The following is a 26,777-nucleotide window of genomic DNA, read 5'->3' as shown; positions in this document are numbered from 1 at the left end:
GGGTGAAATAGTTTCTTGGGCCTGAAACTTAAATTAATTTCTTGTTACTCTTTTTTTTCTTAACAATCTCCTACTTATAAAGTTGTAGCTTTTAGATTATAATGTAATAGTTATTATTTTGTAACACTATTGGTAAATGTTATAACCATTTAAGGGATTATAAGTATTAGGCTCAGAGCTGAGTTATTAAAATGTCAGTTTTGATAACTGCAAGTTTGGTTGTCAAACAGTAGAAAGGGTAGACAGTAGCAGAAAATAACAAATGTTTAAAAACAAAATCATCTAAAAGATTTCCCAGAAAATAAAAGAAGGATCTATTAGCCTTGAGAAAAAAGCCTAGGCAAAGAAGAGATCATTGATGATAGAGGTTTTGGTTCGTGAAATGTAATTTAAGAAACTAAACCAACCTTTCTTTACTCAGAGCAAGCAGGGCAACATCGGTAAAGCGTGTGTGTTTGACTGAGTGACCGCTGAGGCCTTTTCGTGTCAGCACCTGAGTTTACTAATTGTTTCCAGCCGGGTCTTCATGCCCCCAGGGCCTCCTGCCTCCATGTTTATGCCTAGACCAGGACGGAAATGTGCACAAATGGCGGCATGTCTCCCTTCACACCTTTGTGGACTCCCTCCTGTTTCCTGCCCGGAAGTCTCCTCACTCCTTGCTGATTCTTGTATCCATTGCCTTCCTCCCTGGAAGATTCACTTCTGTGTATTTACTCTTCTCTGGATCCTTAAGGGCCCTGAGAGGTTAGAGAACACTTTGTGGTATCCTCTGTGCCACCTCCTGGGACTTGTGTAACTAGTCGCTGTAGAATGTATCAAGAATTATCAAAGAAGAAACTCAGGGCCCCCGCGGCCGAGTGGTTAAGTTCTCGAGCTCCGCTTCTGCAGCCCAGGGTTTTGCCGGTTTGGATCTTCGGTGCTGACATGGCACGGCTCATGAAGCCGTGCTGAGGCGGCGTCCCACATTCCACAACTGGAAGGGCCCACAACTAAAAATACACAGCTATGTGCCCGGGGGCTTTGGTGAGAAAAAGGAAAAATAAAAAAATCTAAAAAAAAAAAAAAAGAAGAAACGAATGTATCATAACTTGGACTAATAGAATTTGGGCCTTGGCAGAGCTCTTCGAGGCCCCATAGTCCAACATCCTACCTTTCGTCTACTGTATTCTGCTCATCAGTCTCGAACTGCAGACGTGCTTCTCTGTTACTGGACAGGTCGCTAGAAAGGTGTTTTAGACTGTCCCACCGCTTTTGCCTGTGGATCTTAGTTGTTCCGCCTGAAGCAACATGAATTGTCTGTTTCTTCCCCACGTAATAGCCTTCGCCGCCCGGGACAGTCAGCAGACTTTCTCTAGATTTATCGACTAATAAATTTATTAAACCCTTCCTTTCGTTAGCCGCCAGTTATCAGGAGGGTACAGTTGAAAAGACATACGTGGTCCCTACACTTGAAGGGCTCACAGTCCACTGGGGGAGACAGACAAAATATTACGAATTGATGCGGATTATGCTGCAAGTACGTAAACAGCCCTAGATCTTTTGTCCCCTTGTGGTTTGGTGTGATTTCACCATGCATTCTTTCAGCAGCTCAGTTAAATGCGGTATCTGAAATAAAACGGACTTTGAAATGACCAGGGTATACAGCTATTGTCTTAGTTTAGGAAACTGTATCAGGGATTTTCAAACTTTCTTGTACATTCTGGCTGTGCCACTCACTAGTCCTGTGACTTTGGGCCATGGGCCAGTTAAATCATCTCTTTGTATGTTAATGGTTTCATCTATAAAACCATGTAAAGGGAGGGTGGTGTTTAAATAGTAGTACCTCCTTACAGGGTTGTTGTAGGGATTAAATGAGATAATATTTGTAACGTGCTGAGAATGTTGAGTGGCATTTAGTGAGTGTGTATACGTGGTAGTCCGACCGTGTATTTGTGGTAGGAGTCGATATTAATAACAGTGTCGTAGTAGTAGCAGTGATCATGTCACCAGAATCACTGGGGAGCTTGTCAGAATACAAATGGCCTGGCTTTATTTATTCTCATCTAGCCAGCGGTTTTTGTCAGTGAAGTCTGTGTGGGGTCTGGGCAGCCACAGTTTTAACAGTTCTCAGATGATTCTTCAAAACCCCAGAGTTTGAGAACCTTGCGGTCTGTGTTCATTTTGTCGGTGATTGCATTTGCTTTTAAAATTGAAAACATTGCCAAGTGATAGATGAATAGATTCTCCTAAGAGATTGGAGCAGCGCAGATAGGGAGAAGCCTGGTCCCAGAGCCCAGGCCCTCGGGGGGCGTGCCCGCTCACCGTCAGTTTGGAACGCATCCCTGCAAAAGCTGTTCCCTGTTGGGTAGTTACATGTGGATGAATGTCTTCATAATACTAATAGCCAGATTTAATGGGAAAAACCCTTGATTTTGAAGGCATTTTTACATTCATAATCTTGTTTGCTCCCTTCAGAGTCCTGTGAGCTAGGTGGGGGAGGTAGCATCATTAGCCTGTCAGTTCCCAGATGAGAAACCAAGAGCTGCAGGTGAATCCCAGGATGTGGTAGAACTAGGACAGGACTGGCCTTCTGTCTCTCAGCCTGATGTCTTTTCATGTCAGCTGTCTCTTACTGCTTCGTGTTGTTGGCTTATCTTGAAGTTGTGGTTCATGAAGTCTTCTGATCTTTTTGCCATGTGAATAGCTGCCAAACCAGATTTCTTCCTGTCTTTTAGTGTGTTACACTTGCTTTTTAAAAATGTAAATTCAAGGTTTAATAGTTCCATACTTCCATTAAGATTTATTTTTTTGTGAAGAAAATCTAGAACTGGCCTTGTGGCCATCTGTTAGCGTGGCACATTTGGGTGAGTTTATCCTCGTTCAGGATAGGTGAGGTCAGTGACTCTGCTTTCCACCTGTCTCTGTAACTGTTGTCCAATTAACTTTGAAAGCAGAATCAGTTATGTTTATTTATAGCCGTATTACAATAATATGGCAAAATACAGGAACTTGAGAGACCAGAGGGGGGAAAACCTACATCTAACCATCCTCCCAAAAGCTGTTATTTCTTAATGTGTCACCCTTTGAAGCTGTCCATAGTCATACTTTTTAGTAATTTTAAGGCTTGCATGTTTTGTGAATAGTTTCCATGTAATGACATTGTAGACATCATTTTAATTTTCATAACTTGTCATATTTGACTTGATATGGCAAATTTTGGTAAAGTGAGATTCTTGACATACAGGTTTTTTTTCTTTTGATAGTACATATATTACAACAGTGACTGTCTTTAGGAATATAGTTAGCTCCTTTTGTGTTCTTAGGATAAATTCAAAGAAATGAGACTATTGGGTGACTTCATACATATTGCCTTCTTGCTGATGAAAAATTTGTACCAGTTAATAATTTTCCCAGCAATCTTAGGATGTACCAGTTTCAGAAAATTTACCAACTTCTGGTAATATAATTTAAGTATATTTTTTGTTATTATGAGAAGTGAATGGTATTTTGGTTTTTCATTTCTTATTTTGTATTATTTTAAAAAGAATAAGCAATAATGATGGACTTTTATATGAATCAACTGTATGCAGTTTGTATTGGATATTCCGTGCAGGTAATCTCGCTTCCTTCCTCCGTCTCTGCTTCTGTCCCACATTGCCAGAGCTGTTGCGTTCTAGATGGGTATGGAGGAAAATGCTCTCGCTTCCTTCCTCAGTCTCTGCTCCTGTCCCTCGTTGCCAGAGCTGTTGGGTTTCTAGGATAGATATGGAGGAAAATGCTGCCTCTGCTTTGTGGGGCGGATTGGTGTATTTGTCAACATCAGAATGTAACCTTATAATATTTTTGTGGCCTACCGTCAAGTGTTTCTTTAAACAGTTGTGCGCAAGGGCTCTGCCTGAAATGTGTAGTAATCACAATGTCTGGTGGTGGGGGCGAGGCATCTGCGCTTTTTTAACGAGTGATTCTGAGGCCACTAAAGTTTGAGAACTGCCTTGGGAGTACCTTCTGGCTAATTTTCTGCGAGTTTCTCCATGGAGTGTGTCTTTCCTGTGGGTAGAGGCAGAGTGTGTCATGAACAGTTGCTCAGACATGCTAACAGAGGCCTGTTGTGTAGAGAGAATGAACTGTGCCTTTCCTAGTGTCGAGGAGCTGCGTTCACTCTAGGAACAATAAGCCAGTCTTTCTAAGAGTAGTTGAACTGCAGAAAAACAGCTCCTTCTGCGTAGTCTTCTCGTGGTTCTGGTGGCTGTGTTTTATTGAAGTTCTGCTAAGTTGCAGAGCTCTCCAGACCCAAGCCGTGTCCTGCTCAGCCTTTGGTTGGCCCAAGGGTGGCAAATAGACCTATTGTCACAATAGCAATGACCATCATAGATTGAACAGCCAACATTTGCCAGATACTAGGCTGGGTGCTATATGTAGACTTTTGCCAGTTCTTTTTTTTTTTTTTTAAGATTTTATTTATTTATTTTTAATTTTTCTTTCTTCTCCCCAAAGTCCCCCAGTACACAGTGTCTATTTTAGTTGTTGGTCCTTCTAGTTGTGGCATGTGGGATGCCACCTCAGCATGGCTTGATGAGCGGTGGTGCTAGGGCTGCGCCCAGGATCCGAACCAGCGAAACTCTGGGCTGCTGAAGCAGAGCACGTGAACTTAACCACTCAGCCACGGGCCTGGCCCCCTTTTTTTTCTTTTCAATTTAATTTTTATTGTGGCATATATAAAACATAAAATGTGCCATTTTAACCATTTTTGAGTATACAATTCAGTGGCATTATTTACATTCATATTGTTGTGCAACCATCACCACAATATGCTTCCAAATCTTTTCCACCACCCCAAACAGAAGCCCTGTAACCAGTAATCCCCATTCCTCCCTCTCGCTCAGCGCCTGGTAATTTCTAATCTGCTCTCTGTCTCTATGAATTTGCCTCTTCTAGGTACTTCATGTAAGTGAAATCATGCTTTGTCCTTTTGTGACTGGCTTATTTCACTTAGCATAATGTTTTCAAGGTTCGTTCATTTTGTAGCATGTATCAGAATGTTATTCCTTTTTAGTTGCTGAATAGTATTCTGTTATGTGGATGTACTTAATTTAGTTTATCCATTCATTTGTTGATGGGACTTGGATTGTTTTCACTTTCTGACTATTGTGACAAATGCTTCAGTGTATATTGGTTTGCAGATTTCTGTTTCAGACTCTGTTCAATTCTTTTGAGTACATAGGGTTTCATTTTCCCCAAATCCTTCCCAACACTTGTTATTTTCTGCTTCTTTGTTTGTTTTTTGATTATGGCCATCCTTGCACGTGGAAGTGGTATCACTCTGGTTTTCATTTGCATTTCCCTAATGACGTAGGTGTTGAGCATCTTTTCATGTGCTTATTGGCCATTTGTATATTTTCTTTGGAGAAATATCTATTCAAGTCCTTTCCCATTTTTAAATTGGATTTTGTGTCTTTTTGTTGTTGAATTTTAGGAGTTCTTGTATATTCTGGATATTAAGCTCATCGGATACATGATTTGCAAATGTTTTCCCCCGTTCATTCTGTAGGTGGTTCTTTCACTTTCTTGATAATGTCCTTCGATGCACAAAAGTTTTGAATTTTGATGAAGTCCAGTTAATCTGTTTTCTCTTTTGCTGCTCATGTTTTTGGTGTCATATCTGAGAATCAGTTGCCAAATGCAAGGTCATGAAGATTTACTCCTGTTTTCTTCTTAGAGTTTTATAGCTTTAGCTCTTACATTTAGGTTGTTGATCCATTTTGAGTTAACTTTTGTGTCTGGTATGAGGTAGGGATCCAACTTCATTGTTTTGCATGTGGATATCTAGTTGTCTCAGCACCATTTGTTAAAGACTGATAGAAGCTTTTTAATTACATCATTTAGTGATGAGAATCCATTCTGAGAGATACGATTTCATCATTGTGCAAACATCATAAAGTGTACTTACACTGACCTAGATGGTCTAGCCTACTACAAACTTAGGCTGTATGGTACTAACCTCATGGGACCACCATCGTATATGCGATCTGTCGTCCACCAAAATGCCGTTAAGCAGTGCATGACTGTGCTTGTTTTCTGTACCACTCACTGGCATTTATATTTTGCTTTGGGTTTTTACTTCATTGCCTACTCTTCTCAACCTCTACACGCTCACACTGCCCTCTTTTCTTCCCTTAAAACAGAATACGTAGACGTTGTGTGTGTTACAGCTTTGCTGCTTGACATGTGTAAGATGCACTTGATAAATGTGAGTTGCCTTTCTTTTAGTTTTGTGTAGTTACTTTTAAGTGGCCTATGTTCTAGGATAGGTTACTGTATGAGGGCCTTCAGGGTAGGGTGTGTACCATTTTTCTTGTTCCCCAGTTTCGGACCCTCTTTTGTGCCCCCATCACTCTGGTGCCCAGTCTGGTACCACGCAAGTGATGTGCTTAACTTTCATGGACTGAATTGTGAAGCTAAACATAGATCTTTGTGAATACATTTGGGTAATTGCAGAACATTATCCTCAAAAGATTAATGGTCAGTGTATTATAAAGTTCTTCAGGATTTTTTCTTTTAATTTTATTGCTGTCTTATTGGTTTATAACATTGTGTAATTTCAGGTGTACATTATTCTGTATCAGTTGTTGTGTAGACTGCATTGTGCTCACCTCCAGTAGTCTAGTTTTCATCCGTCACCATATGTATGTGCCCCTTTACTCCTTTCACCCGCCCTCCCCAACCCCTGCCCCTCTGGTAACCACTAATTTGGTCTCTTACCCATGTGTTTATCTTCCACACGTGAGCGAAATCATACAGTATTTGTCTTTCTCTGCCTGGCTTATTTTACTTAAGGTCCATCCATGTTGTTCCAAATGGGACGATTTTAACCAGGTCCGTTTAAGTCATTTTTCCCAAATGTGGAGATTGTTCATAGTGTGTAGGTCTTTTAAATGCCTCAGGAAGTTTTTTGTATGTGAGATAGGTGGATAAACCTGTTAGGTTGCATAACATGGGGTTCATTTCATGGATGATTGAAAAAAATCTTAACTTATTTAAGATTATGATGAGTTTTAATTTGGGAATTCAACTCATTTTAGGTGTGATTTTTGTGTATCTAGACCCTGCCTTTTCATTTTTGACAAATGTTCTCAGTGTTACAAATTATTTTGAGTTTGTGCAAGGAGTTTATATTACTTTTCTAACAAAAACATTAAATATCATTAGAAGATTCTTTTGCCTAGAAATCGCAAAAGCTAACTAGTGGAGAAGTATCTGGTCTTTCTCTCTGGGTTCGTGCTATCAGATTTCCCTCCATCGCATTCTTTAGTGTTCAGCGGGGTCTCATGTTACTTGTGCTAAGAGATCAGACCTCCCTGGGGAGTCCGTTCTGTAATCTCTGGTCCAGATGTCAGTGAAGGGAAGGCTTAGCTTGAAGGTTGGCCTTGGTGTTCTGTTTTCCGGTAGGTGTTGCCTCCTCAGTAGGCATTTCCTAGGCTCTTGTTACATAAACGTTTGGATCGTCTGAGATGCTGGTTATTCATCCAGTGCTTATTTTAGCAGATCCGCGTCATTAACAGTGAAAACGAAGGAAGGAATTATTTTCTTCTCTTATTTTCTAGATCTAAGCAGCATGAGATCAGAGAGGCCAGAGCAGATCTAGTGTTTCACGTGCTTTCAGGATAATTGTCAAGCAGCAAAGTGGTTCCACAAGAGCCTGCACTCCCTTAGTAGGCACAGTGGTTTATAGGGAGAGTAGGCAGGAGAGATGCTGACTGTTTTCTGGCCTTATTTATGGAGAAGTTGAGCCTGGTATGTATCTGAACCTATAGCTCTATCTTTGTGTGTGTATTTTATCTAAAAAGTTTGATTCAAGAAGTGTTTTTATCTTTTAATATATCACCCTCCAGGTGTGGGCTCCCATCCTGAGGAGGGTGGCCCTTTAAAAAGAAATGCTCTCAATGCCACGTTGCTCTCTGTGGAGCTGATTCAGGCTGATGGGTGTGGTATTTTAGCCTGTTGCTGGGTTGAGCTTACCTGTTGGTAATGATTGGCATGCCAAGTAGATTGCCTATGGCCTGTGATTGCATTTTTTAAGTGAACATGATGGAAAAAGCTTTCCATTCTCTCATTCATTTCAGAACTTGGAGTAGATTTCTGAAATTCCCAAGGGAGCATTTGTTTGGACAAAGTAATCATATTTGTCTGAATTGTGTAGTAGTGATTTGTGGAATCTTGTAAGAATGACTAAGCACTGGAAGATTAGGAACATCTAATCATTTGATTGCTAGACCTTTTGGGGTGGGATTGTGTGACTGGAGGGGATGCAGAAAGGGTGTCCCTAGGTGTTAATGAGAAGTAGACCAAAAACACAGAGAGCCTTTGAAAACTACCGCCGAAGAGAGAGATTCTGGGCTCTATCCTGGGTATACAAGCTATGTACCTGGGTATTCCTATATACCTTGATCAGAATCTTCATTCAGCAGACTTTGCTGCTGTGTCTAAGGACAGAGAGAGGGACTTTCAGCCCTGGTCCCCAAGAGCTCTACCCCTAAGAGGGAAGGCAGACAAGTAAGGAGACGGTTATGATTCCTGTGAACGTGTGCTACTGTGGGAAGACTGAAGAGGGAAGGGCTCCTAATCTGGGGGTGGAGGGAAGAATGTGTCCCTTTCCTGTTTTGATCTGAAGGATGCGGGGCCCTGAACCAGGTTCATGTGCCCCTGGTTGTGCACTCTGGGGCCTGTTTGTTGCCTTCCATTCGTGAGAGCTCTGTTGGCTGGAGACCTGGCTTGTGACCACAGGACAAGGAGCCTGACTCTTGGCCAGATTTTATACGCCATGGTCTAATTTTGTGAAGTGGCTGCAGGCGAGAGCCAGGAAAAGCACCCTTGCTGGGAGAAGGCAGTTTGAAACGGACATCCTGCAGAGAGCTCTAGGTCTTGATAAATTCAAGGCTATTCTGTCTTTAAATCTTTACGTGAATCATCAACTGATCAGTGATTCAATTTTGGAATTTTGGGGGTGGGGGTTAGACATGGTGCTTTTGGGAAACTGGTTGCTATTGAGATTGCTTCTGGATAGTGATGGAATTATTAAAATTATATAATTTTTCTTGTAGGAACAAGCTTATTACATGCATTATGGGCTGTAAAATCTTTTTAAAAAGATACCTAGGGGATATTCTTCTGTCCCTTTTTATTATGAATGAGTTTAAATTTGTTGTAGTTATATATGAAGATTCCTTTCATCTTGTTTAAATTACCTAGAAAGGAGAAATAGAACTGCTACTTAAGTGCATTACGTTTTTTAAATTTTTTGAGCAAATAATACACATGATCTAAAATTTAAGTTTTCCTCTTATCCTATCTGCCATCCACTCAGTTCCCTTCCTGGAGACATCAATGTTAATGATATATGTGAAAAAAATGTGTATATATACACACACTCACACTCCTTCCTCTTCTTTTTTGTACAGATGGTAACCTATGACAGACCACCCTGCATTTTGCGTTTTTGTTTTGTTTTTTTTTTTACTTAATATGTCTTGGAAATCATTCTATGTCGGTACATTAAAAGGTTCCTCATTGTTTTTTAAATGAAGAGTATGGCTGAGTAGTAGGCCGTTGTATGGCATACCGTAATTTACCCAGCCCTCTATTGAGGAACATTTAGTTTTTTCTAGTCTTTTGTGTTTATAAACTATGCTACAGAGAATAATCCTGTAATAATTTATTTTGCACATGTATGAATAGGTTCCTGTAAGTCAGTATTTTGGGTTGAAAGTTATGTGTCTTTAAAATTTTTGCCAAATTATCCACCTTACAGGTTTTAACAAAACCCAACCTGCAATATGAGAATCCTGTAGTTAATACACTTAAAAATGTAATTTTGTAAAAGCATATGACCCTGTCATGTCATGTGTCATTTTTGAATTAAAACATGGCTGTAGTTCAGTGGTCAAAAATGAATTGAGCACTTATCTTCTCATTATGTATTTGTATTTCTGTCTTTGACTTTGCAAGAATTCCATGGCTGGACAAGGTTCAGAAATAACCTTTGTTTCCTTATAGGTGTTGCTAATCCTGCCTTCTTGAGTTGAGTACTAGAGATGGACAGTTTGCTGAATAACTGGACCTTTTTATATTTTTCAGTTCTCAGTGTAGTAAGTGATGATGCCTATGGTGTCAGGATTACAATTCTCTTTGACTTTACAAATAACTGTCTGGTATTTATTGGGTACGGTATGGTTTGACTAGGAAGAATATTAACATACTTTTTAATGTTTTAAAATTTATATTCCCTTTGGATAAATAATATGTACATGGTTAAAGGGTTTAAAAGGTATACAGAAATAGAGTGAAATGTAAGTCTTCTTTCACCCTTTTCTCCATTCGTCCACATCCCATTCCCAGAGGCAACCACTGTTTTTTGTTTCTTAAACAATCTTCCAGATATTCTATGCATATACGAGCCAGTACGTGTATGTATAGGCTGCAGTGTCGTTCTGTTAGTACCACTGTTATTTTTAACATGTGTTATTTCTTGTTATATAAATAGTATATTTTCATTGTAAAAAGTACAGTGTTAACATTTTGGTATATTTCCTTCTCATACTTTTTCTGTGCATGGAGTATATAAGTGACTACTTTTTATTTTAGAAACAAAAATGGTGTCATAAACACCAACATGCTGTTTTCTAGTTGCCTTTTTCACTAAATTGGTTGTAGAGATCTTTCCAGGCCAATAAGAACATGCTTTTACTATCATTCTCAGTGACTGCACGGTTTGCTGTTGTTTGGATGCACTGTAATTTCTTTCCCAATTCCCTGTTCTTGAACATTTAGGGTTATTTTCATTAAAAAAAAAAAATTCATGAACAGCTGCAACGAACAACTTTATATTGTAGTGTACTTGACAGATTATTTCCTTAGATAAATTCTCGCATTTGGACTTGTCGAATCAAAAGATATATTGAAAGGTTATTGATAGATGTTTCCAAATTGTCTTAAATAGCTATGAATTTTATTCTCATCAGCAGTGTATTAAAGTGCATATTTGATTATATTCAAGTACATTCTTAAGTGATCTTTTTTCCTTAAATGTAGGACTAGAGTGAGGGTTAGGTCTTTCAGTGTTTTAAAGAAAAGCATGTTTTCTTGCATGAGCATAAGTCAATGTTGAAAAAATACCGAGGCAGCCACAACTCAGTTTGGAAAGCATGAACATCCGCATGTCCAGTTCAGTATATGCTAACATAGTAAGGCACAGATCTCTTTTTTGTGCTTTTGGAATTTTTCTTAATTTGCATTCATAATAGTTTACATCATTGTGAAATTTCAGTTGTACATTATTTCTTGTCTGTCACCACATAAGTGTTCCCCTTCACCCCCTGTGGGGCACCCCCCATAACCACCGAACTGTTTCCTTTGTCTGTGTGTTTGTTTATATTCCACATGAGTGAAATCATCTGGTGTTTGTCTTTCTCAGTCTGGCTTATTTCGCCTAGCATAATTCCCTCCAGGTCCATCCATGTTGTTGCAGATGGGATGCTTTTGTCTCTTTTTCTGGCTAAGTAGTATTCTGTTGTATGTATACCGCATCCTTATCCAATCATCAGTCGATGGGCACTTGGATAGTTTCCATGTCTTTGCTATTGTGAATAGTGCTGCAATGAACATAGGGGTGCATATGTTACTTTGGATTGTTGATTTCAAGTTGTTTGGGTAGATACCCAGTAGTGGGATAGCTGGGTCATATGGTAGCTCTATTTTTAGTTTTCTGAGGAATCTCCATACTGTTTTCCATAGTGGCTGCACCAGTTCGCATTCCCACCAGTAGTGTATGAGAGTTCCCTTCTCTCCACATCCTCTCCAACATTTATTATTTTTAGTCTTAGTGATTATAGCCAATTTAACAGGCATAAGGTAGTATCTTAGTGTAGTTTTGATTTGCATTTCCCTGATGATTAGGGATGTTGAACATCTTTTCATGTGTTTATTGGCCATCTGTATATCTTCTTTGGAAAAATGTCTGTTCATATCCTCTGCCCCCTTTTTGATCAGGCTGTTTGTTTTTCTGTTGTTCAGTTGTGGTGCTTTTGGAATTTTTTTCCTGAATCCATAAAGTATGAGTATAAAAATGTCATTTTAGTAATAGCAATGTTCTGTCATAATTGAGAAATATAGCAAATTTTCCCTAGCTGTTGTGCGTAAGCCTAGCAAGGTACAGATTTAAAGTTGGTATGCTTGAAAAATGGTTGACTGGGGGTGGGTGGGAAGCAGTATGTGAAGTTGTCTTTTCGATAGTCTTTGTCATTGCGCAGCTGACGTTCCAAATTATTTTGCTCTGCTAGGTCACTTACATTGCATTGTGCTGTCGTGCTATCAAATGACATATCAAATGCTCCTCTCTTCTTACCCACCTAAGTCTGGGGACGTCACGTTTCAGAAACCTCTTAGAAAATCTCCGCTGCGAGCATAGATGATCTTTTCTGCTTACCTTTTAAGCGGGTTTCGCTCTTAGAAACCACCTCTTAATATGGTGCTAGAAACTGAGATTTTAATTTTTAAAGGGGAGACCTGATTTTTATGTATATATGGGATAAGTAGTCAGTATAAAAAGTGGGAGGTAACATGAAAAATTTAAGATTTTGATAATTGACAAGTTTTTTTCTTAACCATGGTCTAGATGCAGACCAACTCTAAATCGTTAAGGGACGGACATCTGTAGACACTGTAGCACCCAATAACAGTAGAATACACGTTGTTCTCAAGTGCGTGTGGAACGTTCCTCAGGATAGATTGTATGGCATGCATGAAACAAGACTCAATAAATCGAAAGGATGGAAATCATACAAACTATGTTCTCTGACCACAAAGGAATAAAATTAGATATCAATGACAGAAATTTGGGAAATTCACAAGTATGTGGAAATTAAACAGCACACTCCTAGGTCACCAGTGGGTCAAAGAGGAAATCACAAGGAAAATTAGAAAATACTCTGAGATGATCGAAAACAAAAATACAACATACCGTGGTGGTGGTGGTTGCACAACAATGTCAGTGTGCTTAATGCTGCTGAACTGAAGAATTAGAAGTGGTTAAAATGGTAAATCCTACATATCTTTTACAATAATTAAAAATAAAAAAACAGCTATCCCTCATTCATTGTTCAACAATAAGTGTTTAGTGAACACCTCCTATGCTCCATGCAGAAGACAAACAACACTAAACGACATACCATAACTTAGATCTCGTATGCTCCATGCAGAAGGCAGACAACATGAGATGACATACCATAACTTAGACCTCGTATGCTCCACGCAGAAGACAACGCAAAACGACATGCCATAACTTAGACCTTGTATGCTCCATGCAGAAGACAGACAACGCGAGACGACATAGCATAACTTAGGGGCACCAGTGAGAGCAGTGCTCCGAGGCAGATCGCAGCTGGACTGTCTGTACCTGTACTGTGCACACCGTGGAATGTTTCCCAGCCATGAAAAGGAGTGCAGCACTGATGCACACAACAACATGGAGAAACCTTGAAAATAGTGTGCTAAATGAAAGAAGCCAGACACCCAAGGCCATGTATTTTATGACTCCATTTATATGAAATGTCCAGAAAAAGCAGATCCATTCAGTCACAAAGTAGATTGTTGGGTTTTGTGGGTTTAGCAAAGGGGGTTAGGGAGTGACTGCTAAAGGATGTGGGGTTTCATTTGGTGTGTGTATGGAATAATTCTCAGACAACCTTTTAATAAGTCTACCCTCTCACCCCAAGGGTGGGGGTCAGCAGTGTTTCCAGGCTGGGAACCGGTCCTCTGGCCTTTCCAAATTGCTTGTTTTTCTCTGAAGAGGCCCCAGTCTCTTGTCTTTGTGCTTGTCCATGTTTATTTGCACATTTCTTTTACCTGGAATGTTTTTTGCATTCTTTCTATGCCCCCGTTACTCCCACTCCCCAAGAAGAAATTGAACTCTATTAATGACTACCAGTGAATATTTGTCTTCTGATTTTCGACTCAAGCAAACTTCGTTCATTCCACAAATGCTTCTCCAGTGCCTTGTTGGTGACAGAGGTAAACAAAATAAACAAGGTCCCCTTCTTCACAGGGCTATCCTCTGGGAAAGTCAGACAGCAAACGGAAACTTACATGCACTAGAATTACGTCTTGTCATAAGTGCTTTGAAGGAAGAGAACAGGGTGCAGTGACAAGGGACCCGCTTAGAGTGGTTTTTGAAGGGCTCACCGAGGAGGTGACATTTAAGCTGAAGTCGACAGCGAGGCTAGTGTAGGCATAAGGAGAGTGTTTCAGGCAGAAGGAATGGCAAGAGCGAGGGCCCTGAAGTGGTAGAATTCAGAACCAAGAGGAGGCCAGTGTGTGTGACTAGAGATGTTTGGACTGGAGCTAGAAATCTGGGAGTCCTCAGTTTATAGGCAGTTTTTAAATTCATGGGAATGGATGCTGATGGTTTGGGAGTGAACAAAGTGAGAAGACAGGAAGCATTGGACTGAGCCTGTCACCAGAGCCCTGGAAAGGGAGGAGAGAGGATTAAAGAAGCTTGGTAGATGCAGCCGGAGAAGTAGCAGGAAGGCGCGAGATCACTTGTTTTCTGGGAAATGGGGAGGTTTTCTGAAGGAAGGAGTGGTGAGCTTTGGAATGCTGCCGAGATGTGGAGTTGCTGAAGTACAGAAGAGTGTCCCTTGGACTTTCCAGCATGGAAGTCGTCGGTGATGTGACAAGAGCAGCTCCCGGAGAGCAGTGCTGGCGGGGGAAGCCCAATCAGAGGGGCTGCAGGTGGGGCGGGAAGTGCATCCATGCAGCCAGCTGGTGTAGACAGCTGTTTAAAGAAACTTCACTGTTAATGGTGTCATTGATGAAAGATGTGGCAGCCCAAGAGAAGGCCTTTGAAAGATGGGTGAGTTAGAAGAAGTTTATAAGCTTCTGGAAATGAGCCAGGAGAGGAGGAGAGCTTGCTGATGCTGGAGAGCAGACAATTGAAAAGTTCAGGGTCCGAGGAGGCAAAAATGAGAGTTTTCCTCCTTATCATAGGAGGGAGAAAGATGCGGGTGGTTGCCATGATTTGGTGGTGGAAGCTCTAAGTCGTCTGCACTGCTTTCTTTATCAACCAAGTAGGAGGTAAGAATGTCCGGAGAGAGCTGCAGGGTAGGGAGCTGGGCGCCTGAGGAGGTGGGCAAGTCGTTTGGGAGAGAAGGGCAGGCAAACTTAGAAGAGAACATGAGTTGGAATGCGGGGTGGTGGTGAAGGCCTTTCTGAAGTTTATCATCATCAGTTAAAAATGAAACTGGTTGGAGGGGTGTGTGTGTCTTCTCTTCGGCCCGAGTGACTGTCTGCTGCAGGCACAAGAAGGCCGCTTGCGATGAGCTGTGCGGAGTTCATGCAAGGGTCCAGTTTGCCGGCACTGTTCCAGAGAGAGAGGAAGTTGAGGGTAGTCTCAGACTGTTAACACCCCCATGGGATTTAATCCAGACTGAAAGAAAGCGAAATTGGGGGGGGTGTGTGGCATTGAGTGGGTTGGGGCGCTGTGCTTGAACTAAAGAGCTGAAGGTTGGGCAGTTGTGGTTGTGCAGTGGGAACTGAGAGAGAGACAGGGAGAGGTTGCTGAGGCCTGAGAGCAGACAGCTGGAAGGTTGAAGGTCTGAGGAGGCGGAGAGGAGAGGGTGTGGCCAGCCAGGTGGATGTTGAAGCCGCTGAGGAAACTGAGAGGAGACAGGGAAGGAGGCTGGAGGCTGCGTCTGCAGTGAGTGAGGCGTGACCTGCGGGCTGACCCAGGAAAGCAGGGCTGGGACAGCGGCCGCTGCATCTGCTGCTGTGACTGCGATGCCCATCCCTGAAATTCCCCCTTGAATTCCCTCAGGGAGGGTTTCATCTTCCTTTCTCTGCCACCTATACCACCCTCTGCAAACCCCCAATTTAGGACTTGTCCCAACACTGTCGCAGCTCTTTGCATTTCTCTCTTCCTTCTTCCAGGCAACAGCCTCCTCGAGGGCCTTGAGCGTGTCTTACATTTGGTGATTTCCAGGAGTTAGCATAGTACCACACTAGTCACCTCATCGGCAGAGAGTAGATGTTTGTTCACGGAGTGAACGCATGGGCTTCAGAGAGGGGGTCTGTGGGAGGGAGGAGAAGGAGAGAACAGACGTGACAGGTAGAGGAAGAGCAGACCTATCATGGCAGAGCAGGGCAGAGTGTCTCTATAACATTTCAAATGGGATCATCGTTACAAAAATTGTTATAATGCAGAAATGTCGTGAGAAATAAGGAGATAGAGAGAGGTGCTATTTATAAAAATTGCCCTTGCCAGCCCTTTCCATCCCTGTTCTTTTTTAATGTATATGAAGCCAGTATTCTCCCCAGTGCCACTCAGGAAGTAGCAGAGTCAAGACTAGAGGTTGGAATTCTCCACTTTGTTGCTCTTTTTATTACATCAGACTGTCTTATTGTGTGTCTCCTCATTCATTCTTCTTTCTTGGTGGAGCTGGTATCTTTTAACTTCATCCTGTCTTCCTGCAGCAGAGTTGGGCTGTTGTTCTGGTCCAGGTTGCTCTGTCAGTTTCTGCTCTGCAGGTGCTATAAAGGAGAATGACTGTAGGACCATTGTCTTGACCTTTTCTTGCTTTGCCCCTAAGACCAAAATGAAGTGGCAGGACAAGGTTGAGATGCTGGAAGCTTCCTCCTGGAGTGGGAGCAGAGAACGTGATGTTGGGGAACGGAAGGGCAGTTGCATCTGGGGTTGGGTTTGAGGGGAGTTGGGGCATTTTCCAGAAACACCTGAAATGTGTCCCTTTTCCCCGGGGACTGACACAGTAGCATTTAGGGTGCCCCAAGCTTTCATAGTGAGATTTTGCTGAAGGAGAAAACTTTGCCTGGTAAATTGAGAAGAGAAGAGGTGCTTGGCTTTTCTCACGTCACTTACCTTTTCTTCTACATCATTTTTACCTTTTTCTTTATTATTTTGGAAAATGTGTGAAAGTTGAACGTTTTTTTAAAGCTTAGCAATAGTGTTAGATTCTGAGTAGTTTCTGATGTCAGCACTGCTCTAAGGTCATCTTGTGTGTGACATCTCTCTTGAGTGGTGATTACAGAAGTGACGGCGGGGACTTCGAACAGGCGCTGCTCTAGTCCGTGAGCTCCTGCGGCCAGGCGCCGAGTCCCGTCTGTCCTTGTGTCCCAGTGCCTCCCAGTAATGCCTTACGCACAGTCACAGGCCTGGTTTGTATTCACCTCAGCCCTGGGTCTCCTCAGTGAGCGCGGGGTCCAGGGCATCTTCAGACGGCGGTTTCCTTGGCGCTCTCTTCCCCATAGAGAGCCTGGGTGGGTTGGGGGGAAGGAAGAGATCTTTACCTCCCCCACGTCCTCCTCCAGGTCCTCCAAATCCTCCTCCTCCTGTTTGTTTATTTTCTAAGTTGTCTGCATTTTTGAAAATATCAGGTCTTTATCTAATTCTGTTGCCAAGTGAACGTTTGCCTGTAGTTTTCTTGGTTTGCTGTTGGTTTCTCTCTTTATGATGTAATTATAAATGCCCAGAAAGCTCTTCCTGTGGGGTACAAGGAGAAGAACAGGTAAACTTGCTTGAGTAGCTAAAAATATGTCTGAAAGGATCCACAGGAAACCAGTGACATTATTTGCTTTCAGGCAGGGACCCTGGGTGGCTGGGGCAGGAGTGGGACGGAGGCCGTGCCCTTTTGTACAGTGTGATTCAAGAACTATGTGATTGATATTCCCTGAATACCCACTTTCCCCATGAAGGCAGAGATGGGGAAGGTGCTCAAAAGCATGGGGAAAAGGTACCAAACAAATCCAGTTTAGTAAGCATAAATGTAAGCTGATCACGTTGCTTTTTTCTTTTAATTAAGAAAAAAAGGAAAGCAAGGATGCAGTCCGCTGTCTGCCTGCGGGCGTCCAGTGTCTTTCATTCTGGGGTTTCCTACGCAGGAGTTTGTGACCTGCTTCGGAGTGTGCTCAGCCTTTATTGTGTAATCACCTTCAGGACGTGTGTATTATTTGTTAGAAATCTCACACAATTCTGATTGAAGGGGAGGTTTTTGTACAGTGTGTATTTTGAAACTCACAGTAGAGAGTCTTGAATGACTGCCATCATTCCTCTCCCAGGAATGGGGACTTTGCTCCCTTGCCTGTTGCTTGCTAGCTAAGCGTGAAGTCTGACCTCCTTTCCCTGAGTCGGAACAGAGCTAGGCCAGACTGGTAATAGCAAGGGTTTGAAGGTGGGGAAAGGAGACTCGTGGTTCATGGAGCCTTGGGAAATCACTCACCCATACCTTGCCTCAGTTTCTTCGTCTGTAAAATAGGGATGTTGCTACCTACTTGACCGTGTTGGTTGGAGAATTAGAGATTTTATATAAATCATCTAGCAAGGAACCTGACACCTTGGGTAGATGCTTAAAAATGGTATTATCATCATCATTATTGGTTGGTGTCTGTTGACTTTAGGCCCTTTGAAGGAGTAAAGGATATGAGATTGTTTCCATTGAGAATGAAAAGTAGATGTTTAGAGGAAGGAGGAGTGTATCAGTGATCTGTTGGTGTGTAACGAAGCGGAGTGTGCGCACCTAACCGCTCGGCCCCAGGGCTGGCCCCAAGTTTCATGTAATTTAGAAGTGCACATTTACCTGCTGCACCTGAGATCTGGGATTTACTGTTGTGTCAAGAACATTTCTATTTAGTACAGTTTCAGTAGGCTGCTGCATCTTGAAGATAGGTTTTCTGTGGGTCTTCGTAGGTTAGAATGAAAGGAAATGAGAGAAGAAATTGAAGTAAGAAATAAATGTGTTCAGTTGGTCCAGCAGATTAAGTGGTCAGCTTGTTCAGTTTGTCTAAGGAAAATGATTTTGGTGCTTTGCCTATTTCCTGTATTTTGCGCCACTCCAAACATGATTTTGAGATCTCCTGATTTCATAACAAATGCCAGGCCCAAGTGGTGCTGTTGTCAGCTGAGAATACTGTGTCAATAACGGATCAGGATGGGAGCCTGTTTCTTTTTCTCCCTCCGTCACTCTCATTTCTTTGTTGGCGGGGGGCGGAGGCTGGGACTACTGCTCACCCTGTTGTAAAGCTGCTGAGCAAGGTTGGTGTAGGTGCTGCCTTTGACTTTGGTTACTGTTACCAGGCCGGCCACTTTGGTCACTGGTGTTTCTGAGGGGCCTGCCCCATATCCAGCACTTGGTCATTGATTGATTGATTGATTGATCGATCGATTGAGGAAGATCAGCCCTGAGCTAACATCTGCTGCCAATCCTCCTCCTTTTGCTGAGGAAGACTGGCCCTGAGCTAACATCTCTGCCCATCTTCCTCTACTTTATATGTGGGATGCCTACCACAGCATGGCTTTTTGCCCAGCGGTGCCATGGCCGCACCCGGGATCTGAACCGGTGAACCCTGAGCCGCCAAAGCGGAACGTGTGCACTTAACCGCTGTGCCACTGGGCCGGCCCAGCACTTGGTCTTTTAGAAAACTGAGAGTGAGGCAGTAAGCCACTTACTCTGCCTGCAGTGATTCAGACAAAGAGTGGTGGTAGGGTCTTAGAGGGAAGCAAAATTTAAGCTAGAAATAAATATGCTTGCTAAAGCAGAGGATTGCTTTCCTGACTGGTGCACTTACAAGCTGGAAAATTGTGAAAACTATCAACCCACCAACTGTGTAGCTCATTGGCTTCTTGTTTTGGGCTTCAGTGTTCTTCCTGATAAAAATAATAATTAGGTTATTCTGCTGTGGTTGCCAAGCGTTCATGCTTCTCACTCCGCTTGTGATTGTAAAGGATTCTACAACGTGAACTGCTTTGTCGGTGATTTACTGTTTCATAACATTTGAGTGTTATGTTATCTGTGCTGATTGTTGTTTTCTTCTCTTACTTTTCAGAATGGACTGCTGAATTCTGAAGTATTTCAGACCCAATAGTAGAACATCGCTCTGCCACTCACTCCTTTATCTCCTACTAGTTATTTAAATTGGACTTTTAATATCCTCCCAGCTGCTCTTCAGACACACGTGGTGCATTGTTGCCATTCCGCGGATTGCATCTTTGAAACACAGGCTCTTAGTAACCTTCAGCAAACAAAGAGGCCACCTCCTGGATACGTTTACCGGGGCCTGTCACCCTGACTGCCCTCTAGCTTTTGCTGCATCTGGATTTGAATTCCACCATGGAGCTGCGCATGGAGTCCTGCCTGGCACAGGTGTTGCAGAAGGATGTGGGGAAACGACTGCAGGTTGGCCAAGAACTCATAGACTATTTTTCAGACAAGCAGAAGTCTGCTGACCTTGAGCATGACCAGACTATGTTAGATAAGCTTGTGGATGGACTCGCTACCTCGTGGGTGAACTCTAGCAATTACAAGGTAAGCTGTGCTATACCAGGCACTCTTAGAAGTGGCCAGGCTGCCTTGGTGAATCAAAATTGGGCCTTAGGAAAAAATCCTTTGTGAGCAGCGAACATGATTCCTTGGCTTCCAATAAGACACTCAGTCAGGTTGTGGCTTTTGGGCATTTCATTCTAGAGCTAGTAGAGTTTTCTTTGATTTTTGTTGGAAATCAAAAAAGCCTTATCCTTTAGCACTTTGAGAGAAGGCTAACTGAACAGATAAAGAGAGGCTTTTATGTTGGAAAGTTTACAAGCACTTGCAGCCTTGAAGTTAAAGTGAATATTGTGTCTTACAGCAATGGGTCATGAGACCTCGGTGAGTGGCCCTCCGTGTGAATAACAAATGTCTTCACTGATTTTCTCTGGGGGATGGAATTGGCAATAGGATGTGGAACGTTTTACCTTCAGGTCACTGGTTTGAAGTTGGCCCAGGTGCCTGGCTAGAAATAGTCTGAGTTGCCAAGGATTCTCCTGTGACCTGTGTGTAATGGCCTGGAGGATGTCCTTCAGGTTCTGAAGATCAGGGCTCTTAATGCGGCCTTGGTGGGTGGGAGGGGGCCGCAGGGTCCCATGACCCACGTGAGTTGTGAGGGGTGCCCATATTCCCATTCAAGGACTGAATTTTCATGAAAGAAACTGGGCAGGACTTGAAGTGCTGCAGAGGTCTCGTTCTCCTTGCCTGCCGCCCCCCCATACTGTCTTTCAGTTTGCCAAGAGGTGGCCCCTTTAGATCAAGGTTGAGCTGGAAGAAAGAGTGGGAACTTTGTATAACTGCTACTAGGTGCCATAGACGTTGTGAAAGGGGCTCACAGGAACAGAATCTTTCGTAGTTTTTTATTGACCCAGTCTTCTGAGATTGATTTGCACTTGGAAACTGGTGCCTACCAGATTCCTTTGTTTGTTCTGATTTAGACTCTGCTTTCCAAATACTTAAGCCTCCATCTCGTCTAAGGGTCAGCAGGCCTTATACTTGTTAATGATGTTACCGAGGACCCTAATATTTCACTTACAACTGGGTATAAAATTTATCCTGTCTTTGGAAGCTGAGCTTAGAATTTTACTGATTCATCTGTTTATTCATTTAGCTGAAGTTAGCAAGTGCTTCTTATGTGCTCAGCACTGGTGCTGGATGGTGGGAGTGTTACAGAAATGAGAGGTGATAGTCGAGTCGATACGTTTTTGAGGTCTGTGACACACCTTGTCTGTGTTTAAATCACGGCTCCACCACTCTTTCTGTGTGCATATTAGGATGCTTCTGGCTGAAAGTGCCTGAAAACTGACTCAAAGTTTCTATAAGGAGGTTGAGTAATTCCCATTAAGAATTTAAGAAGGCTGCAGTAAAAGCAGTGTCCAGGGAAGAAGAGTGTCCGTGTATCTTTTACTTGAGAGGAAACCTTCCTCAGAAGCTTGCCGGCAGACTTTCACATCACAGTGGCCAGAATGGCTTTGCTTGCCCACCCCGGCATCACTGGGAAATTGACGGTGTCCATGATTGCTTTCAACCGTCATGCTTAACCTCCTGGCCTTAAGATCGGGTCCACCCTCCACTGAATGAAGCATCTGGTGTGAAGGAGGGAGAAATGCTTGACCAATGTCTGACTCCTGTTAGGAAGGAGGTTAGGGACAGGACTGAGGTAACACGCATGTTAAATAAGTAACCTACGGAGTGTGTTAGACTGCGTGAGCTTTCTTAACCTCTCCAAGCTTTAGTTTCCTCATCTGTAATGTTGGGCTATTCAAGTTATTATAAGCACTCAATGAAAGAGTGTGTATAAAGCTATCACACGCTTGCCACCCAATAAGCATTCAGACATCAGCAGTCGCTGTCAAGGCTTGCTTCCTGTCTTGAAGGAGCTGGTAGTCTGGAGGTGGGCAGTGACAAATAAGCAAGTGATTATAATATAGTATCATGCGCAATCATAGAGAGACAGAATTGGGTGGGAAGACAGAAGAAGAAAGTAGTAACACTGCCTGGAGGAATCCAGGGTTTTCAGGATTGGATAGTTTTTCCAGAATAGCATTTGCAGGGTCACAAAGGAGTGAAAGATTAAGACTTGACCCTTTGTGACATAATTTCTAAGAAAGACAGCTTGGTGCAAAGGAAAGACGGCGTTTGCTCCCCACTTGCATGTAATCACAGACAAGTCACTTTACCTGTCTGTGCAGTGCAGCTGTTTGACTGGGTACACTCTCGGGAGGCCTCAGGCCCTCTTATCTTAGGTGACTTCATGCAGATGGCTTTGCGGTCAGGGCCCTGTCTTATGGTTCTAACTGTACACACTGCTGGCCCCCGCCACCCCCTCTTGTTTATGAGCTCTTTAAGTGTGGTGACAGCGTGCCTCATTCACACCTGGAGCCCACAGCCTGGACCATAGTAGGAGCTCAACGAGTACTGGTGACACGAGTGAACCCAGGTGTTTAGCGAGGCTGCTCCACAGGCATTCCCAGTAGCTTTACCAAAATCTGAAAACGTTTCTTTTAGTTCCCCCTCGCTTTTTTTTTTTCTTGATGATTGATCAAGATTTCTCATTCAGAGCCTGAGGTACATTTTAGGTTTTGTTTGACATGTTTGTATGTTATGGATTGAAAGGATTTGCTTTATGTTAAACAAATGTTGAAGCTTGGCTTCTTGAAATTTTTTGGTTTTAATTAAGCACTGAAAAGAGGAGAGAAGGGAAGTAATTTTCACCTTCCAAAACAATGGTATTTGGGTGTCGTTATTCCTTCTGTTAACAGGGAACGTAGATAAATGCCAGCCCAGTGTCTTATTTAGAAAAATAGTTGGGTGGAGCTTGAATTAGTTTACATTTGAGTGTTAACGTGGTCGACAAATCTATTTGGTACTAATTGCAGTTTAGTAGCTACCATTTATTGCCTGCTTACTATGTGTTAGGGATTTTATCTGTCTTATCTCATTGAATCTTCACAACAGCCCTGCAGGATAGATGGTGGCATCCTGATTTTATACATGAGGTAACTGAAATTACCCAGAATTAGGAGGTGATTTCTGCTCGTGGTTATGGAACTGGGATGTAAATGTAGGTCTCTTTGATTTCCTAGCCAGTGCTCCTTTCATAAGAACAGGGGTCCACAAACTTCCTTAAAGGCCACATAATAAATACATTAGGCTTGATGGACCGGCTGGTCTTCTTGCAAATATTCAACTCATTTGGGCCATTATAGTGCAAAAGCAGCCACACACAAGAAGCAAATGAACTGGATGCTGTGTTCCACTAAGACTAATTTACAGGAACAGGCGGAGGGCCAGTGAGGGCCGTACTTTGTCAGCCCTGAACCCAAACACTGAGCACCTGCTGTGTGTAAACACTTTTTCTTCAGTGCTGGGAACCATTCATGATTCCTCCAGGAGAAGCGTCAGGCTGGTAATTTGCATATAATTTGGGGATGGGAGTTAAACAGAGCACAGTTTGTTTTTGGAGCATTTTATATGATATTTCAGGAAAACGTGCCTTTTTTAGCTCTTTCGCTGAGACTCCTGTTAGGATCAGTATGCATTCTCCTGGAGCCACTGGTACCTGCTGTGACCTGGCTTTAGACTTTCTCGGGTAATAGAAGTCATCCTGGGGGTTGAGTATTTGGTTATTTAAATAATGCCCTCACACAGCCAGAACACCGCAGGGCTGCCCGTGCGGGTGCTGTTCAACCCGCCAGGACTCACTGGGTTCTGTGTTGTCACAGTGACCATGGGTGGCGTGGAGGGAGATGGGAGACTTGTTTATGAGGCTTCTTTTCTGGACTACTCAGACATTAAAAATGAAAACAACAACCAAACAGTTTGAAAACGGCTGCCCTCGTGGATCTGGTCTCCTCTTCCTGTTTTCCTTGATTAAAACTTGAAGAAAGAGAAGGATGGTGGGGTAGCTTCTGCACGTACCTCCAGCTACTGTTGTTTTCTTCCCTCCTCCCTCTTGAGGTGAGAAGGGATGAAAGGTAAGAGTGGTCTGACCTGGAGAGGCTGCCTGGGCGGCCTGGAGGGGCTGAGGGAGACCCGTGCTGCGCAGGTTTCCCACTTGATCTCGACAACTTTTATCCTGCCGAACAGCGCGGTACTGGGCGGCCGCACGGAGCCGCACGGGGCCGGCTCTTCCTCTTCCAGTGGGCTCGGTGGAAACACAGCATCCTGGGGGGACCGGGTGCTTTTTGTGAGGAGAGGCCCACAGTCCTGTCTTCGCAGCTCCCAAATCCCAACAGCTCTGAAAAGCTAGTGTTTTTTGTTTGTCGTTTGACCTGAAGTGAACTAACACGAGCCTCCTTACAGTCTTTATTTACTTGCTTAGGGGATGTTTTGCTGCAAAAATATTAATATGTTCGATTGTGGGTTGCTGCCCCAGATTCTGTTTGAGGGGATATATATTTATTTATGTATATAAAACTGTGTGTACTATTTTACCTTTCTAAACCCTGAAAAATTGTGTATTCCAGAACCCCTCTGGCCTCCAGAGTTTTGGATAAGCGATTGTGGACCTGTATTTAATGTTGTAGAATAATAATGAAAGCCCATGGTTATGGGACCGTTACCATGTACCAGAAGTTGTGCTAAATGTGTGTTCATTTTTGACTTACAATTGCCGTATGAGGTAGATATTGTTACCTTCATTTTATAGATGAGGAGACTTATGAACAAATAAATCAAGTAACTTGTTGGAGGTGACAGAGCCAGTAATTAAGGTTTCTGAGATTTGAATCCAGGCGTTTAGGCAACAGTGGAAGTTAATTAAATGCTTGCGATGTGCCAGATACTGCCCTGGGGGCTGGGCGTCCAGTGGGGAAGACAGGCCTGGTCCCTGCCCTCACAGTGCGTGCGTGGCCAGTGGGCAGCCAGTCTAGCTCTGTCTCCATCTCCTGTGTGTGGACTTCATCCCTGTGCACTGCTGTCTGAAGGCCCGTGCCGTGCTGCCTTGTATTTGAAATGTGTAGGTTCCCTAGTGACCTAGGGTTTCCTTTGTCCCTGCCCTAGCAGTCTTTATGGTCCAAGTGGGGGACAGGTAAGGCAGATGAGGGCAGTGCCCAATGGTGGATGGAAATAACTGGCTGTCCAGTTGCATCATTGGAGCGTCTGTCAGTGCTGTAGTGTGAACAACAAAAGCGCCAGGGTGTGCTTCGTAGGAGAGGTAGAATTAAATAGGGCCGGGAAGAATCAGGAGGAGTGAGCTGCACAGGTGCAGAGGAGCCTCTCTGCCTTTCTTGCTCCTCCCTTTCTGGGCAGCGCTATCTCTACGGGGCTGTAGAAGATCTCGTCTCTCCTTAAGCTTCTTTACAGAGCACAGTGTTACTCTGCCCTGGATCAGGTGCCGTTTGGGGTCGTGAGGGGAGGGTGTTGACAGATCTGGGAGGTTCCTCTTGGTTCCCTTGCCTGTCTGCAAAACCTTGGCTTTCAGTGAGGTTTTTATTTTCCCCCTTGTGTCCTTGAGAGGAGAACCAGAAAAGATGATTGGATTCAGATTAAGTGACTCCTGTTTCTTTTTCTGGCCGACTGCTCCGTGCTGCCATCAAGTGATAAATCCCCTCAGAGGCTGTTCATTTTCCCCAGGTTTTCCCTGCAGTGTTGTTCTGTCGGTTGCAAGAGGTGAATTTCTCTGGGTGTAGTTTAAGAAGACAGGTGCCTCTGTTGTAAGTAGAAAAGGTACAGTGAGCAGTGTTAAGCAAAAGCAAAAAAACCTCAGGAAAAGTTATTTCAAGAAAATTTATGTGGATTGTCGAGTAAAAATGGTGTCCTTGATGTATGTAATTAATGGAATTTCTTCCGAAATACGTGTGTATGTATATGTGGGGGCAACAAAATATATTGGCAATAATTCAGATTTGAATATGAACAGTGTGGATTCCTGTCCTGGCACTGCCACTTAGATTTTTGAGCAGGTACCTTTCCTCATCTGTAAAATGGGTCATGGTGTCTACTAGAAAGCGTTGTTATGAGGATGCAGTGAGCCAGTACATAAGGTGCCAGTAGCGCTTAGTACGTAGCCTGTGGTCAGTAAAGGAAGATGATGAAGATATTCTGTAGTTGTTGGGCCAGATGATAACGAGATCTGTAGGAAGGTAACTTTTATGTGGGAGCGAGGTTGCGTGCCTTCCTGGAGTTGTTGTCAGCTATGCCCTGGAGCAGAGGCCTCAGATCTTTTGTAATAAGATGAATCCTTGAGCTGTGCACTGTTGACAATAAAGAGCAGAGCAGCAGCTGGCCGAGAGTTCTAAGGGTGAGCTTAAAACCTCCTGGTAAAAGCCAGTCCATTGATCGAGGACCCCAGCTTTAGGAGGATTTCATTTATTCTTTTTATTTTTAACATTTACTTCATCTTGTTTCAGAAAGCTAAAATTTAAATAAGGATACATACAATAGGAGAAGTCATAAATTGAATGTCAAAGCAAAAAGAAAAAGGAACAGCTGGGGTGA

General features: G+C 43.0%; 1 pseudogene; it reads left to right on the top strand.

Annotated features, from left to right (window-relative positions):
- LOC138915141 (serine/threonine-protein kinase MARK2 pseudogene) overlaps positions 1-26,777 on the top strand; it is a 53,396-nt pseudogene that overhangs the window by 2,529 nt on the left and 24,090 nt on the right.

This window comes from Equus caballus, chromosome 18 (genome assembly GCF_041296265.1).
Source record: "Equus caballus isolate H_3958 breed thoroughbred chromosome 18, TB-T2T, whole genome shotgun sequence".
NCBI classification, from domain to species: Eukaryota; Metazoa; Chordata; class Mammalia; order Perissodactyla; family Equidae; genus Equus; species Equus caballus.
Note: the sequence above shows the minus strand (reverse complement) of the source record. Positions and strands in the feature narration are given on the sequence as shown.